The sequence below is a fragment of the Lepidothrix coronata genome, unplaced genomic scaffold (assembly GCF_001604755.1).
Source record: "Lepidothrix coronata isolate B3197 unplaced genomic scaffold, Lepidothrix_coronata-1.0 Scaffold93, whole genome shotgun sequence".
NCBI lineage: Eukaryota > Metazoa > Chordata > Aves > Passeriformes > Pipridae > Lepidothrix > Lepidothrix coronata.
Genome location: NW_016690273.1, coordinates 1441754 through 1456212, shown reverse-complemented (window position 1 = coordinate 1456212; position 14459 = coordinate 1441754). Strand labels below are relative to the sequence as shown.

General features: G+C 45.8%; 1 protein-coding gene across 3 annotated transcripts in view; it reads left to right on the top strand.

Annotated features, from left to right (window-relative positions):
• Positions 1 to 14459, top strand: part of GDPD5 (glycerophosphodiester phosphodiesterase domain containing 5) — a 115867-nt gene that overhangs the window by 23633 nt on the left and 77775 nt on the right. Inside the window, exon 1 of one of the 3 annotated variants that reach the window (XM_017821960.1) lies at positions 12377 to 12534. The exons of the other annotated variants lie outside the window; for them this stretch is intronic. The gene's annotated coding sequence lies outside the window, so the exon portion shown is untranslated. Of the gene's footprint in view, positions 1 to 12376; positions 12535 to 14459 lie in introns of those variants that run through there. 3 annotated transcript variants of the gene reach the window in all.

Below are 14459 nucleotides of genomic sequence, written 5' to 3'. Positions count from 1 at the left end.
CTGCTCTCCAGCCACTCTGTCCCCAGCCTGGAGCTGCCGGGGGTTGTTGTGGCCAAAGTGCAGGACCCGGCACTTGGCCTTGTTGAACCTCATCCCGTTGGAATCAGGGAATGGAAGAAGTGGGGGTGGAAACACAGAGTGCAAAGCTCAGGTGGTGTCACCTCGGTGTCCTCTGCTGCTCCGAGCAGGGAGGGCACTGGCCAGGGGCTGGAGCAGTTGTGGCACTTGTGCCCCCACCTTGCAGGGCTGGGCTGGCTCCCCAGAGCATGTGTGAGCTGTCAATGCCTGCCGTGGTTGCGGGTCAGGGGAGGGCACTGTTTACATGCTGTAATTAACAGCTGGGAGTTAATCACCGGGGCTGGCACACCCCCACACGCTGGGTGGGAGTGGTGCTCTGTATTGCAGCTGCATCCCTGTCCCAGCAGCAAAGACAAAATCCACTCGGACTGTCTGTGCTGATTTATCCTCCTCCCCTGTCCAGGCTGTGCTTGCAGCTGATGCATCACCATCTTAATAAATCAGTGCTTTGACTGGAATTTCTTCCTCCTTTTTGGCCCCTTGGAAAACACGGTTTGTGCAACTGTGCAGGTTTTCTTTAAAACACACAGAGAAAGGTTTGGGTTGGGAGACACCTTAAAGTTCATCCAGTTCCACAGAAAGGGCATGGACAGGTGAATTATCCAGGTGGGGTTTGAATGTTCCAGACCCTGGGAAAGAGGCCAGAGGGAAATGAGGAATCATCTTGTACTTCAGGTGATGATGAGCAGGATACCCCATCCTATGTGTGCTGGAGGATTCCTTGGGTATTTGGGACATGGGAACAACCCCAAATACCATTTCTGTGATTCTTGTTTATTTAAACATGAAATCTTTACCACAGATCCCTCCAGAGCCCAAGGGAGGGGCATCTCTTAATGAGGGATGAGAACTTAAAGGCCTTGTACTGACTTACCTGCTGTCCTTTAGGATGAAACTAATCTTCCCTGAATCAATCCTGCTAAATACACTTCAGATTGAAGTGATCTTATTCCTTGTACTTTTTTTCCGTTTTTTTTTTTCTTGCAATACAATCCCTGAACAGCCTTTAAATCTGAACCACATTTTCCTGCTCAATGCTCCCGTGGTGCTGATAATTCTTCTCTACTTGACACTCCTTCATCCCCAGGTATTTATGTGCAGATAAACAGAGAAGCAGCAATTTTGACTTGCTATCCCAGGGCTCTGTGACCCTTTCAGACATAAACCCGAGTTAACTCTCAGCTCTCTCTCTTACTTTCAGCTGCATGACTGTCTTTCCACATAATAAATTACCAGCATTTATTGGTCTTTTGACGTAAAGGTTTCCCAAGGGGAAGGAAGCAGTCTGGCTGAACAAAGCCTGCCCTATAATCAGAGTTTGCAGTAGGCTTTGGACAGAAATTGCAGTTGCTGGCCAGCACCCCAAGGGTTTTATGGCTGTCTATAATGGCATTTCTGCCCAGGCAGGAGGTGTGGGGGATGCTGGCTCACACACCTTAGACTGTGTCATTAAGAGATTAATGTGGATAATATCTGATAGCAATTACCTGCCAGGAACTGGTGAAAATTTCTGGACATGCAGCAGTGGAGTTTTAGAATCATGGCATGGTTTGGGTTGGAAGGGCTACCTTCCACCAGCCCAGGTTGATCCAAGCCCCTCCCAGCTGTGTGCCCTGGGGGAGGATGTGCTGTGTGAAGTGGTGGGAGATTGATGGCTCTCTTTGGTTGTCTTTATTCTCTGTCACCTTGTGCTGAAACAGCTCAGGGCTTTTATAAAAACCTTTTGCACTAACACACCTTGGACTTCCTTGGTGTCTAACCTGGTCAGCTCATGCTCTGTGTGAGCCCAGCTGGGCTTCTTTCCATCTGAAAGCCTTCCTTCCTCCTGTACAAGTTGTGTATTGGCAGGAAGGTTTCCCGTGGCTCCTGAAGGTCACTCTTGGTTTTTAGGAGGGTATAGGAGACTTCCAAACTGGAAAGTCCCGTGGGATGAATCCTATGCCACTGGTTCCACATGGTACCAGGAACTGGGCTGGCTGCACTCCATCCATCCTGCTGGGCTGAGGGGCTGCTCAAAAGTAAACATGAGACCTTGAGTCTTTTAAGACCTAAATCCAAATTTTGAGATGTAACTTTGAAGTTAAACCCAACTTTTAAGCTGGATGAACTGAATTTGGGGGCAGCCTTGGGAACTGCAATGAAATCACATTTCTTTGTTCCTTCTGTATCTGCCCTTGGCATTAATCCCTGATTTCACTGCACACTGACCTGGCAGGAGGTGGATGGGCAGTTCATGGAGCTCTGGTTTGAGCCCCTCAGCTTGCACAATAACACTGAGAATCTTCTTCCAGTGGAGGAGCTGCTGAGCAAAACTCCTGTTCTGGCTCCCTGTTCCTCCCCTGTTTTCCCTCCATCCTTGGCCTGTTGCACTGGGGTGTGGGTGGGTTTTGGGTCAGAGAGGACCCTGCTCCCCGTGGGTGTCCAGCCAAGCCCGTGTGTCTATCCCCTCCCTGGCTGTGTCCCTGTCCCCCTTCCCATCCTGGGCTTTAAGAGAAGCTCTCTGAAGGTCCCTGACTTTCCCACCTCCCTGGAAGTCGCTGCTGCTGGGCTGGGTGGTTGTGGTCCTGTTGCCTGGGCAGAGGGACGACTGTCCCACCTTCCAGCTACTCGGAAGAGGCATCAGGCAGGAATTTTGGCAGGGCTCCTGCTCATCTCTGTGCTTGCAGAGCAGCAGTAGCAGCTGCCTCGTGCCCTCTCCCAGCCAGGAGGGAGAAGTAGGTCAGAATTTGCATTCTCTGCCCGGATTCTCTGCATAACTTGCACACTTTTTTTCTCTTTTTTTTTTTTTTTTTTCTCTTTTGAAGCGACCTGTGTGTGCCTGTTCCTCGGGCTCCCTCAATCACAGTTACATTCACGTCTTTAATTGCCCTTTAATATCTGTCTTCCCTCCAAGAGCACTTCTGGGAGACTCTGAAGGGCTGATCCCAGCATGTAAAAATCTGAAAGAACTGCTTGGGGCAGCGTCTTCGTTTTTTGGCTGTTGTGTTGTCTGGATCGGGATTTAAATGTCCTCCCGTAGTTCTTCTTTTGCATGACAAGAGCGAGTAATTGGGGTGAAATCATCCGTGCTGCCAACTGTGATGGTGAGACTTCTTTTCAGCGCTTCTCTCTATGGTTTTTTTGGTGTTTTTTTTTTTTCCTGGTTTGCAAAAAAGGGGAAATGTAAAAAAAAAAAAAAAAGTAAAAAGGGGAATGTAACATTCAGAGATTAGGTGATTTTTTTTTTCCCATAGGAACACCCACTGCACAATTCTGGTCTTTCTTCATCTTTGTAGGTGATTTTTTGGTTTGGGCTTTTGTGGTTCTATCCTCTAGAGGCCTTATTTGGTTTATTGTTGGTCTCAAATAAAGCAAATTGTGTGGTCTGAAGGCAGGTGTGTGGGTAGGAGTGATTAGAAATCAAGCTAATGTGCCGCAATCCTCGTTTTAATGAACTTTCACCACATTTTTAAGTCGTGTTTTTTAAAGTATTTTTGAACTACTTCACCGAGACTTTTCCTTTGTGTTTTTTTTTTTTTGTAACGTACACACATCTAGCCCGTAACAACTTCTTTTCCAAGGGAGTTTCAGGCTGGCTCGGCTGCTCTATGCTGGTGAAACTGCAACCTGAATCTGTCTGAGTGTTGCACAAATAACAGGCCGTGTCAGGTCTGTTCCCATTTGTGTCCCTGTGCTACTGTTGAGCTGCCAAAAAGTGGCAGCAGCTTGGAGAGGTTTCTGCCCAGGAATGACCTTTTGGGAGTTGAACTTTTGCCCATCCTGCCTTTTGCTGTTTGATCTCTTTTTTCCTTGGGGCTTTTTGCTCGAGCCTTGATAGTCAGGAGGCTGCTCAAAAGTAAACAAGATCTTGAGTCTAAATCCAAATTTTGAGACGTAACTTTGAAGTGAAACCCAACCTTTAAGCTGGATGAATTGAATTTGAGGGTAGCCTTGGGAACTGCAATGAAATCACGTTGGGTTTCTTTGTTCCCTCTGTACCTGCCCTTGGCATTAATTCCCTCTGGATGTCCTGTTGTTCCCTCGGGATATCGGGTTTTTAACGGTGCTGTTCTCTTTTCAAAGCAGAGTTGACTGCATGCTGAGAACTGCTTTTCAGAGCTGGGTGGCACGTGGGTGGAGGAAAAATATCATCTGGGGAGGAGAAATGTTGGGGAAAAAATGGCCATTTTCCTTCAGCTTCAAACAGAACCTCCTGCGCGTGTCTGTACGTGAAGGAGCTGCACTCAGTGATCCTCGTGGCTCCCTTCCAGCTCAGAGTATTCTGTGATCCTGGGACTAATCCTCCCCACCCAGGGCACTGAACCATCGTGATTTATATGGATTTTTAAGATAACCTGGTTTTGGGGCTCCTCCATCTTGTTATTCCCATTTGCATCCAACTAAGGAGGGAATTCAGTTGGTTTTCCAGCTGTGGGACGTGTGGAGTCTCTGGATGATGCTGTGGTCATCAAGAGTGCTGTGAAGGTCTTATTACCTTTTCCTCAACATTCCTGTCTCTATAAAGAGCTTTTCTTTCCGTGCCGTGTTGCACCTGAGCTGCTTTTCACCTCCAGGTGTTGTTCAAGTGAAGTTAAACTCTTAAAACTTCTCCCTGTTCAGCTGCTGGTGCCCAAGTGATGTTTGCACGTTGGGAAGTGTCTCAGCCTGTTCTACCTGCACTCAAGAACACAAAAATCACTGCAAAAACCAGCTCAGTGGCTGCCAAATCCGTGCTTTAGCCTGCCATCCTTTGCCTAAATCTGCAATTTCTTCTGTGTTGTGTGGAAAACGAGGCAAAATGCTTGGGCTGTTGTGTGGATGAAGCCTTGGCCGCCTCCTGCTTCCAAATCGTGTTAGTGAAACCATTTTGTGAGGAGAATTTCAAAGCCCAACTGGATTAAAATCCGTAATGAAGCCTTTTGTGGCTGCAGGACCTGATTTTAGCAGGAAATCGATGCTGAACTTTGGCTTCTTGTGCAATTATCCCATTATTCAGAGGGATGATGAATGGATATTAGTGCAGTTCCTACCAGGCAATAACTGGAGCTGGAAATCCTTTCCACTAATAAACTGCATTGTAACTTAAAGCAAAAATTCAGGAACTGTTGTAATACGAAGATGGAGACGATCCTGAATAAAATTTATGGATCCTAAAGAACTCGGGAATGAGGAACTATCCTGGACAGCATTTGCCCCATAAAGGAGGAGAAAAGCTGCTGGGAGCTCCTGTTTGTGGGAGTCCAGTGCTTGATCCTCCACAGCAGCATGAATGTAAATTAAAAAAAAAAATAAATAAAAGAAAAAGCAAATCTCAAACTTCTTGTCAAGAACATTGGCTGTCCTCCTAAGATCTCTCCTGTTTCGTGTTTCTGCTGAGCCCTGCACTGGAGATGTGACAGCAGTGACAAAGGTTAATGCAGCAGAGCTGGCAGGGAAGAGAAATGACATTTTTCCTCTTGAAATTAAATTACAAACATGTTCATTTAAATGGCATTGTTGAGGCTGGGATTGTCTGGTGGGTGTTAATGGAGGAGCTGAGCCTGGACTTGATTTTTTTTTTCCCCTCTTTAATGAGGGGATCAGATTGTTTTAGGTTTCCTTTTGGGGCAAAAGGGATGATCTGGTTGGCTCTTGAACATGAATATATAGAAATATACGGCTCTTCGATATGTGAGAGGCTGGAAATTTGGGTGGCACTTGCCAAACTCTCCCGAAAAAAACCCCCAAGTAAGTTTATTCAGATACTTGGAAGGTTCATCTTGTCCTATCTTGGTTTCTAGAGCGTGCAGGGAAAGGTTGGGGCCACCAAGCAACCAAAATGTTCCTTCTGAAACCCATCAGAGAACGTGGCAGACCCAGGATGGGGATGGTTGGGGACAGAAGTGACTTGTAATTATGTAATAATGTCCTTTTTGGGGGGACTGGAGGAGTTTGCAGACCTCGTTGTGTCCCTGTGCTACATTTTTGGGGGCTTTATTTCAGTCACTTCAGAGCTGGAGTGGGGGAAAAAAAGGGAAGATCCTCTATACTGGTAAATTCAAGCTGTTTCAGTAAAAGCCAAGAGAGTGGGAAGAGGTTGTTCTTAAATACACCCTGACTGTGATGGAAAAGTGATTTATTGCCTCATTTGTGCTTTGCTCCTCTCTCTGTGGATTCTGGTGGGGGCTCGGGCTGAGGCTCGGAGGATGTTGTTGTTTCTGTGTCCTGCTTGTCCTAAAATGAGGTTGGCAACAGGAGGAAGCCCTGAAAATGAGGGATGTTGGCTCTTGGAAGATGCTTGAGTTTGTAGCCATTTAGCCCATTTAAAAAAAAAATTCATCTTATTTATTATTATTATTATTTTATTATTATATTTGATTATATCTATAATTATCTAACAATACATTTAGTATCGTAATTATTGTATTTGTTTTATTATATTTATTTATTATTTAATAATGTTTTAAAATAACAGTAATAATGACAAAAGATCAATAAAAACAACCTCCCCAGGTCCCCCATTCTTCTCTCCTTATCTTGACAGCAAAGAATTTTGATGCCATCACCTGTGCATAAAATTGTGGGATGGATGTGTCTTGATGTCATTTACTCTGTAGAGGAGGTTCCTTGAACCCTGTTGGGAAAGACCTGATGATGGGAAAAGGTGCAGCTTCCTCAGCACCTCATTCCCGAAGAGGGATTTGTCTCCACCCCTCCCAAGTGTTTTTTAAAACACCGTTGATTTCTTTCTTTCTTTGTCTCTGATTATTTTGTCGTGGCTGCAGGTTTGTTATGTAAATACCCAGGATCTTCCTCGCGGGGTTGAAAAACAATGTCAATTTAAGGAGAAAACTCAAAGGCTGCGTTTAAATGTTTGTTTTGGTTTGTTTTTTTTTATGTGAAGGAGAGATTTAAGAGAAATCCCACTCAAATCCCCACAAAACCTGTTGCAGAGGGAGGGATCTCGAGCTGTGGGGGCTGAACAAGTGTGATGTGGCGAAGGTACTTCTCTGAGTGGGGGGAAAAACAAACCTTATTAAGGTGTGAAAGGGCCTGTGGGGACACAGAGGGATGCTGTGAATCCCAGCAGCCGGTGAGGAGAGCGTGGGTGGGGTGTGGAGGAAACCCTGGAATAGGAATGGGATGCTCTGCTCTCCCCCCTGGAAGCAGGGGGGATCGGGGAAGGTTCGAGTGGGCTTCGCTCAGTCAGCACCAAATGGCACGAAAAAAAGGGAGAAAACCTGAAGTTCTCAAGGGCTGGGCAGAAGGTTGAACAGCAAACCACTGAGAAAAGCCTGGAATTCGAGTGGATTTTGCTAGAAACAGCGGGGCAGTGTGTTTTTGAGCTCTGTGGGTGTTATCAGCCTTGTTTCAGTGCTGCTAAGGAAGATCCAAGCCCAAGGGTGAGGAATTAATAAAGTCTCCCAAACTGCTCAATCTGTTGCTGGTGCTGTGCTGCTAAAGAGAGGAAGGGACATTCTTGGAAAGCAGTGTGAGCCAAACCCCCAATTCCACCAGGAATGTGGAAAAGTGCTTAGAAAGCTGGAATTAATAGCCAGGATTACGGAGAGGGAAGATGATGATTTAGAGCAACGGTGCCAGATTGGGGGTTTATGCTGGGGAAAAAAAGAGGTTTCCATCCTGACCAGCCACACAAAATTCATGCTCTGAAAGGATCAGAAAATGCCTTTGGCTCAACAACTTCTCTTCTGGGCAAATTCTCTTCCCGTGAGGGAACTCAGCGTGGGGAATGTGGATTCTGGGGACCTTCTGAGGGCAGGTTTTTGCTGCTCCTGGGCTTGAGCAGAGCCAGGTTTACAAATGCACTTGAACTCAGGCTGCAGAATAGAAAATGTTCTCCCCTCGTTTGCTGTCGAGGAATCTCTGAGAACTTACTGGAATGCAAAGCCAGGGGATAGGGCAGAGCCTTATATTCCTTGAAAAAAGTGATTCCTGCACTGTTGGATGAGCAGGAATCACCCCAACCCCACTCTGTGTCTAAAGAGTGGGTGCCAAGGGGGCTGAATCTGCTGGGGGCTTTTTGACTTATATGCAATATAATTTGCAATAATAACAATAATATGAATAATAATAATAATAAATCAAGATTTCCACTTTGAATTGGCTAGAAAAGGAGGTGTCTTCTAGCAGTTGCATGGTTTTCTTTCTTCCCCCCCCTTATAAATATTTTATATATTTTATATCGGCTCTAGTTAGCTATAATGAAATAGATATATTTCTATATAAAATATAAAATATAAAAATGGTAACATCATTGCCTCAGCTGGAAAGGGCAGGAGGAACATGCCAAGTTGAAAATAGTCCTTAAGACATGGATAGAACCAGATTGCCAGGACTGGGAACAGAGACAAAGCACACTTGACCATCCCCCTCCTCCCATTTGTCTTTCTCCTTTTTTTTCTTTTCCTTCCTAGTGACAGATTAAGCTGTTGATTTGTGCCACTGCCTTCTGCTTTCCCGGGATTGTTTCTGGAAATGAGGACATTGTGTTTGGTCCTGGGGAAGCCTGGAAGGACTGGGAAGATTTGTTGGTTATGAGGGGGCTCACAGGGGAATTTTTGAACTCAGTACAAACAGCGGTGTCCAAAAATTACTGTTTTGTTGAATTATTTCCCCCCCTGTCCCTCGGGTGTCTGATTACCCTGTTAATACAGGATATTTTATGTTGCAGCCTCGTGCAAATCTCAGTAAATGAATTCTTGCCAGCTGCAGTCCCTGTGTTTTCCTGCTGCACATCTTCCCAGCAGTGGCCTGAGTGATGAGTGGTGAGCTGGGAGTCTTCCTCCTCCTCCTCTTCCTCCCTGGAGAAACAGGTGCTGGTTTCCCTGTTCCTCTGTGTTTGCACCCTCAGGAACAGCCTACCTGGGCTTTGTACCTCTATTTCCTAATTCCATTTTCCTCTACACTCTGACCAGTTACCAGTTCTCTGCCACCTTCCACTGCAGGGTCTCATATGGCAAAGGGATATTCCTTCTGTTTTCTGCTCCCATAGATATTACTCTGGGCTGGAAGCTAACATTTTTTTTCCAGGAAAAAAACCCTCCTCTTCTATACCTTTTTAATTTTCTTTCTTTCCTCATCATCTCTTTGCCTCTGGAATTAGAGTCTCCTGGTTTATCCAGCCTGGACACTGGTGGCTTTGAACTCAGGTGTGCTCATCCAGGGCACAGGAATTTTGATGTTGCTTTGCTGCTGAGTTTCACTGAGGCATCAGAACCATTCCAGCAAAAAGAAGGGAATCGAGGATGGTCTTTTTTTGCTTCCTTTGGGTGTCTTTTTTTTTGTTTGTTTGATTTTCATGTTTATAAACCCTAACCCTGAATTATTATTTTTTTTTAATTCCCCCTTGCAGCAATCTCCTCTTGGCTGCTTAGTGCTTTCTCTTAATTTGCTGAATATCCCAGAATTTTTCAGGACCTTTTCAGTGTGTTCAGGAACTGGCTTGGCCCTCCATCCATCCAGCACATTATTGCACGTGAGGTGCTCTCGGTGTTTTACCACTTACCCAACAAATGCTGATTTGAGAGCAAGCAAAGTCTCATTTCTTTGGGACTTGTTTCAAATCTTTAATCTTCCCACTCCCACCCTTTCATGTCTCCAGCTGTACTGGCTGCTGAGTCTTTACCAGTGGGCTGGGCTAGAGCTGCTCTTCTCCTGGGAGGAGCTTTATTTGATGTTTTCCCACCCGGCAGCAATTCCCCTTGGAGAGGGTTCAGTGCCTGTGGAAGAGGCTGATGCTCCAGGGCAGCAGGGGAGGGGAGAGCAAAGAGCAGGAGCAGAGACACTTATGCAACCACACCGTGGTTTTGTAGGAAAATAAGCTGAAAATCAAGATATTTTTAGTTCTTGGCTAGAGCAGGGAAAGCTGCTTGTTTCCCAAGCAGACAGGAGTTTCCTCGGTGCTCCTCTCCAGGCAGGCTCTTAATCTGACTTAAGATGAAAACCCCAAGTGGCTTAGTGGCAGTGGAATAAAAGGCATTTAATCCAGGAAATGCTGGGTTTGTTTGTGTGCAGTTGGTTTGCCCTTTCAAGTTACCCGGGCTAATTTGCCTGGGAACCTCTTAAATAAACGTGTGTGTGTGAGAGAGAATAAGAACAAGAAAAGCTTTTCTGTGGGAGTTGTGTGCTCTGGAAAGCCCTTCTCTGCCTTCCTGGGATGTGGCTGTTTTTGGGCTGTGGTCCAGGTGTGGGAGGTGCCTGACCCACCTGCCTGGGGGGCCCTGCCTTCAGAGCAAGTGGAACCTTGAAGACTCCCCATTTCCCTGTTCCCTTCATGCTTGCCTTGATGGCTCATCAGAAGATGTACAGGAAGTGTAGGTTATTTTATTTTTTAGGTTTTTTTTAATTTATTTTATTTTTTATTTTATTTTTATTTTATTTTTTATTTTTTATTTTATTTTTTATTTTATTATTTTATTTTATTTTTTGTTTATGTTTTATTTTATATTATAATTTATTTTTTGTTATTTCTTGCTTATTTTTTAATATTTTTGGTTTTATTTTTGGTTTTATTATTTATTTTTTTTAGTTTATTTTTATTTTTTAGTTTATTTTATTTTTTTAGTTTATTTTTATTTTTTAGTTTATTTTTATTTTTTAGTTTATTTTTTAGTTTATTTTTATTTTTTAGTTTATTTTTTATTTTTTTTTTATTTTTTAGTTTATTTTTTATTTTTTATTTTTAGTTTATTTTTATTTATTAATCTTAGTTTCTTTTTATTTTTATTAATTTTAGTTTATTTATTATTTTTATTTATTATTTTTTATTATTTTACTTTTTTCCTCTTTTTTTAAAAATTATTTTCTTTATTGTTCTTCCAAGGTCTGCTTGAGCAGTGCCCTGGTCTCTGGGGTGACACTGATGCCTTTCTAGGTGGGAAAGGGAAGGTCATGTTGTTGAATGAACATATTCCCTGGGGTCATCCTGCTGACCTGTGGAAGTTTGACTTGTGGATATTTACTCTGTGCTGCTGAACACTCTGCCCTGCCCAAAATCTCTGGGGCATCTTGATTTTCTTTTCCCTCCTGCAATGTCCCGGAGCTGTTTGAGAAGGAGGAACTTCCAGCTGGTCCTTTTTCTTAGGCCTTTTGCTAGAAAGCTTGGAGTTGTGCAGGGAAGGGGAGAGAAGTGCTGCATCCCAGCCTCTGGGCTCCTGTGGGAATTGAGGCTCAGCTGCTCCAGAGGCTGGGACGAGCTGCTCTGTGCTGGAAGCAATTCCCACCAAACTGGAGCCCTCAGGGTCTTGCCTCAGGGTCGTGTTCCCTGTGGCACGAGGCTGAGGATCCTCAGGGGTGACCCACGTGGGATTAGTGAGACAGAGCTTTGGGGAGCATCTCCAGACCCCCAGGATCACCACAGCCCAGCCAAGGGTTTGCTTGGGATACCTTTGCCTGACTGATACCAATCATGGAATGCTTTGGGTTGGAAAGGACCCTAAAGATCATCCACTTCCACTTCTACCCCCTGCCACGGGCAGGGACACCTTCCACCAGCCCAGGTTGCTCCAACCTGGCCTTGGACACTCCCAGGGATGGGGCAGCCACAGCTTTTCTGGGCAACCTGTGCAAGGGCCTTCCCACCCTCCCAACCAAGAACTCCTTCCCAATATCCCATCTAAACCTTCTCTCAGGCTCCTAATCAATCACCTGATGGTTGGGAATAAGGAGGGGAAAGATGCAGAAGTGGCTGGAAGGAAGGACAGCGTTTCACAAGCCACAGGGTGTCCCTATTCCTTAGGATTTGACTTCCCAAGTCCCTCCTGTTCCGTTTGGGTGGGGTTTCCCTGGAGGTGGGCTGGGGGAAGATGAACATCTTTGAAGGCAGTTTGCTGCAGATGTCACCTTTTCACTCTAAGGAGGATTATATTGAATAAATCATGTTGCTGGTAACGTTCTGAGTGGTGGTGCCAGTGGGAGAGTGTCACTGGTGCTGGGGAGGGCACTGGGACGGGGAGGGTTAATGGCCATAGAATCAATGCTCATTGTATTAGAAGTCCTCAGAAATGATTGAAAGCACTTTGACTAATAAGTCTTGGAGCTCCATCAGTAAATGAGTTTATGAATCCCTCCTGACTGGCCCTTTCCACGAGGAAAACAAGATAGTGGCTGATGTCACTGGCAGAGGGAGCCTTGTTTTTGTGTTTTCATTAGAGCAGGACTCTCCAGGCATGAGTTGGAAGCGACTGAGAGCCTGCCCTGTTAGCTCTGGGCTCACCCTGTGCGCGGAGGGGCCATTTCCTTCCTGACCTCATCCCCTCTCCCGCTCCCTTGATGTGTCAGAGTGACCTTGACCAGCATTCAGAGATGCTGTTTGGAAAGCCAGGAGTGCTCCAGGGTGTTGCAGGTGCTTGCCAAGTCAGTTGAGAGAATTCCTTTCTCCTGAAAGATTTGTGCTGCTGCAAAACAGAGGAAAATCACTTTGCTCTTATTCACCTCTTCCTCAAGATCAACAGCAGCTTTTGGAAGGCTCCGAGACAGGTATTTCCCTGCTGCCGAGTGACTGTGGGATGGGGTGCCTGCAACTTGTCTCTGTCACCCATTTGTTCCCTTAAATGCAATTTTCTTTTGCTGCCTGGTGTCGAGCTGAGCTCGTAAATCTTCTGAGAGGGGAAATTCTCCTGTCTGTCTCCTTGCACTGAACACAGACTGATTTATCCAGAGCTGGAAAGGCTTCAGTAATAACTGGAAAGAGGCTTTGGGAATGTGAGACAAACCTGTGGGAGGGCAACGTGTTAAATCTGGAATGGCTTTGGGAGAGCAGCTTTCAGGCTGTCGCTTGAAAACCTCCCTGTGCATCTCATTGTCAGAGCTGAGGCTCCCGGAGGGGGTGGGGGGGTGGGGGGAGAGTGGCACTTGATGTTTTGTTTCATGTGGGAGCAGTCAGGTCCCCTGGCTGGGACGGGACAAAGGCTGGACTCCATCTCCCCCTGCTTCAGGCAGGGCCAGCACTGAGCTTGGAGCACTTGGCTCGAACCTTGGTCCAGTCAGGTCCTGAAAACCTCGAAGGATGGACCCTGTGTGACCTCTCAGGGGCAGCTTTAGCCCTTTTGCAGCCAGGAGAGCTGTTTTCAGGTTGAAGAGTGCATGTCTGCCATGAACCTTTCCAACCTCACGCCACGTTCCCAGGAACGAGGCGGCAATTCCCACTATTCCTTCGTATCCCGTGCATTCCCACTCCTGTTTTTGCCAAAAACTTTGGCATTTCCCACCCCCTGCCTATGTTAGAGTGATCAGCCTGAATTCCTCTCCTGATCAAGGCTGACTCAGCTTCTTGAACCTCTGCTGGGCTCTGGGAGAGCTCTGTCCAGAAGTGAATCTGTGTAAGGCCTTTCCAGTGTCAGATGGTGGATTTTGATTGCTCCAAATCACCCCCCTTGGAACCAGAAGGAAAGCAAAGGATGTGACTGCTGAGGGTATTTTCTGGCTGTGCACAGACCCAGGGAACAGCAAGGGTGGCAAAGCAAAGTTTGCTCCTTCATTTTTAGCTCCTCTGCTGCTTAAGAACAGTTGTTGGTTTTGGTTTTGGTTTTGGTTTTTTTTTTTTGGACTAATGTTTCTTGCAGCCGTGTGGAAGGAATCAATCATGGGAAATAAAGAGCTTGTAACCCATTTAACCAGGACTTTCCAGCTCTCATTAAGTCAGAGACATTCATGCTCAATTCTCTGGGTGGCAGTTGCCCAGCAGATGTGCAGAGGATCGATTGTAAAATGACTCTTGCTGGGTTTGTTTTGCTTTTTTTTTTTTCCTCCCTCTTTCCATTAAAGTGCTTGCAGTGGGTGTGGAGGCATTTGGCTCCGTCTCAGATGAGTGTTGCTGTCTCAGATGAGTGTTGCTGGCGTGGTTCATGCAGTTTTCTTTTCCTGCTGGGCAGGGACCAAATTTCCAGCAGGGAATGTGTCCTAGGAAAAGCAGAGTGAGCAATGTGTGGGTCAGGCTGCTGCTGCAGCTGCTGACACCTCCCAGAGAGGTTTAAACCTGCCCCTTGGAGGGCCTGCCAACACAGCTCACGGGGGGTTGTGGTGAACTCTTCAGGGGAGTGTTTGGAAAGGGAAAACCGGGAGGGAATGCTTGTCTGGAAAGGAAACTGCTGTCAGGGTCTGCATGTTCGACCCCGCTCCTGTTTCCACTTAATTCCTCAGCAGAAACACATTGCCACTGGGGGAGGCTTGGTGCAAACTTCTGCTTTGCAGCTTGGGGAAGATGGCAAAGCTCTGGGGGTCTGGGGAGGGGAAAGGTATTATGCAGCCTTTTTAATTCCTTAGATATTTTTGGATTTTGTAAATATTCTTTAATTTCTTGTCGGTGAATGAGGTTTGTTTTTTTCAGCATCCAGCTGTGCTTTCCTGGATCTGGTCTTCCTTCTTCCACTGCTGGTTTTCTCTTTCTCTTCTCTTTCTCTTCT